We start from the raw sequence: 3,840 nt of genomic DNA on the forward strand, positions 1-3,840 counted from the left end.
ATTTACCATATGATCAAGGCCATTTTTAATTTAGCCCTTTCCTAGCCAATGCAAAAAGTTTCATCCCAATTAGAAAGAGCACAATGTGTTCTACCCTTTTTGAACCTAAGCCTTAAACAGTATGTGAAAACCCTTTTGCAAATCTTTACCTTGAGTTAAGTTGAGAATTATTGTGTGGTATTGATAAAGGTTCAAGTTTGGGGCTGTTGGGAAAGTTGAAAAAGAAAAAGATTAGCATTGAGCTAATGTGTTGAGCAAAACATAAAAAAAATGAAAAAAGATAGAAAAGATAAAATGAGAAGAAAAGCTCAATGCAAAGAAAAGGGAAAGTTGGGAATAAGTGAGATTGGTTGTTTAAAGAGAGTTTGTGCTTAAATTATAAATGTAAATAACTCTCTTAACTCAAGGATTTTGTGATCCAGAAAAACCAATGTTCTTCTTAGCCCAACAACGTTACAAGCCATAAAAAGTCCTTGTGATGATAACTTGCTTCTGAGTATGATTGATTGTGGTTAAATGAAAGGCAAAGTTAATTTGTGTGACATTGTAATAGTAGAGAGAATGAGTCACCTCAATATACACTTGTGTGGTTGAGTGAAACACTTTCCTTGGTGAGGAGTAGTTCCAATTATACATGATTGCATCTGTGCTTAGTTAATTGGCCATTCATGATAATAGCATCTGTTGGAAAGATTGTGATTATGTGAACACCATATTGAGTTTAATGGAAGTAATGCATCTTACATCTTTACTGATATTTTTATGATAAGTTGAGAGTGATTACTTGTCTTGGAAGAAAGAGTTTTTAAGAGTATTAATCCATTGTATTGATTGTTTGAAAACCAAGTTACATTTTGTTTTGCTTGAGGACAAGCAAAATTCTAAGTTTGGGGTTGTGATAACGGTTGAAAAACTATTATTTTCATACTTAATTTTGATATTAAATCACACCCTTTATGGCTTAGAATTAGCTTGAAATCATGCATTTTTATTAAGTTAGAGAATAAGAGAGTCAAAGTTGGTTTTCTTGGTTTCCCTTGATTTTGTAGGTTTTTGGAATGAATTGAAAGAAAGGTTGAAGTATAGAATGGTTGGAGTGCTGAAACGTCAACCAGAATGCCGAAAAGTCAACCAGAGTGCAGAAAAACAAAGTGCTGAAAAGATCTGCTGGGGCTGAGCTGCACCTGAGCGGCACCTGAGCGCCAGTCACTAGCGCTGAGCGGTAGCTGAGCGGCAACTAGCGCTGAGCGGTCCTGTGATTAGAGGGAAACCGTTCAGCGGCCAAATTAGGCGCTGAGCGGTTGTCTGTTTTTATTTGGCTCATATTTTGTTATCTTTTTGGCCTATATATAGCCCCAGTACGATTCAAAACCCAATCTTTTGGCAGAGAGAAACATCCAAAGCTATTCCACACACCTAGGGATAGCAAGCTGGTAATTAGTAATAGGCTCTTTTCGCCAAGGAATTGGGTTAAGGGTAAACCAAGAAAGTTTGCATGACAATTTGATAAATAAGCGAATTAGATAAGAAAAGTAGATATAAGAGGTTGGATAAGATGAAATTGTAAACCCCAACAACTCCATTCATTCATAGTTTCTTTTAGCCAATTGATTCACTGCATTTGCATGATTACTTTTGTTTTTGCATTCAAAACCCAAAGTTAATTTCTTCTCAAGTCTTATGCGATTGGTTTACATGAAAAGTAAGGCCTAAGAGTCCTTTGGAAAACGATACTTGGACTTACCCATTTTACATTACTTGATAACGATCTGGTACACTTTCTAGGGACTTAACACCCGAGAGGATCGGTTTCGGGGACAGTGCCAGCTAGAGTGGTGGCATTAGGTTGGTCGGTAGGGGTCTTCAAGGAAAGGGTTGCTTGCAATGGAAGGCCCTCTCCGGCTTTTCTAAGTTCTTCCTTCTTCTGAGCCATCATTGACAGGAAAGCCTGATGTTTCTCCATACCCCTGTAAAGATCTGAAATAACAAGGAAAACTTAGATAAGTCACAAAAGGCCATTTGAATATAAAGAGAAGTATCTTACCAAACACTCTAGTGCGTAGAGTGTCCGAACCCAAGAGATCGATGAGTTTGCGTGAGGACATATTCCAGGGTAGCTGTTCGAGTTGTCTGACAATGTCCAACTCATCGGGAGTCAATTTGGTTTTAGCCCAAGACATGACCTTTTTTGGATCCTCGGTCCAATAGAAAGGAAATTTTTCCGAACGATCTTCTAAGTAGTAGATCGATGTTTACACCCTGGCAAGTGTACCAGATTGTATCAAGTAATAAAAGAATAGTAAGTCTAGATATCATTTCTCAAGGGACTCAGTGGCCTAGACGTTCATGTGAATTGATTTCATAAGACTTGAGTAAAAGTTGAATTTAGGGTTTTGAATGAAAAATCTAAAATTAACATGCAAATGCAAAATTTGATTAATTGGCAAATAAAGATATGAATGAATGGAGTTGTTGGGGTTTACAATTTCATCCTTATTCACACTCTTGTATCTACTATTCTTATTAAATTTGCTTTATTATCAATGTTCATGCAACTTTCTACATTACTCTAAACCTGATCCCTCGGTGAAAAGAGCCTATTACCATAATTACTAGTTTACTATTCCTAGTCTCCCTAGTAATTACTAATGCATTAATCATAGAAGCTTAAAGCAATTGATCGTCCTACTCCTATTCCTATGTAGTATTTCATAATCAAGAGAATTCTCCCAGTTCTAGATTTCCCCGTATGTTCCCGTATCGATAAAATCAAAGACCATGACACCAAATGAGTTAAATGATTCAAAATCTATCCGCAGAAAAGAAAACTCAAACTATTGATAATAAAAGCATATGAACATAATAAGAAAATTGATACAAGAGAGTTTCAAAAGGACTACATTGTTCCCCAACAACAAAGGGATTAGTTCACCATGGACATGGTGAAACTAGATGGAATTAATGGAAAGAATGAAAGAGTGAACCCTAGAATTGGTAAATTGGAGCCTTAGCATCCAAGAAGTCGCCTCCAAGGAGTGTAGAAGGTGCTCTGACGTCTCTCTCTCTACCAAAAGATGTCTCTCTGATTCGCACTGGGTCTATTTATAATAGAGAAAAATAACAGAATTTTGGCCCAGGCCCATAAGTTAGGCGCTCAGCATCCATTTCATCGCTCAGTTGTGGGCTTCGGTACTGTAGGACGCTCAGCGGTCAATCCTGGCGCTCAGTGGTGGGTGATTCTCCTCTTTTCCCCTCAGCGTCGACGCTTAGCGTTGGGCGATTCTGAAAGCTATCGCTTAGCGCTAGAAATGGTGCTGAGCAGTGGACGTGACTCCTTCTTCTCATCTTTTCTCATCCTTTATTGATTCCAAGTCCTTCCTTCTTCACTTTTATCATTCAATTCTCATCAAATCCTGCCAAAACAATGTAAAAACAAGCATAATATCTCTAAAACCACTTTTGACTCTCATGAAACCAAACTTAAGTGTTTTGCATGATTCTATGCTCATTCTAAGCCATAAAGGGTGTGATTTGATACCGATTTCAAGTGTAAAATAATGGTGTTTAGACCGTTATCAATCGATCGGCCTGATTCTTTTATGGCAACTTTGAAGTAATTACACTTGAAATCTTTATAAGACGAGTTGAATTGGATATATAGTTGGATATCCTTTACAGGGGTAAGGGAAATCCAAGATTTGGTGGGGGAAGGTATAGCACGATAAAAGTATAGAAAGGCAACAGGAGTAGGCGTCAAAAGAAGGGCCAAACAGACAACTTAGAACGCTTGCATATAACCCCATTCGTTCAGATGAAGTTGAGTCGAACAGACATTCAAAG

This window comes from Vigna radiata, chromosome 6 (assembly GCF_000741045.1).
Source record: "Vigna radiata var. radiata cultivar VC1973A chromosome 6, Vradiata_ver6, whole genome shotgun sequence".
NCBI lineage: Eukaryota > Viridiplantae > Streptophyta > Magnoliopsida > Fabales > Fabaceae > Vigna > Vigna radiata.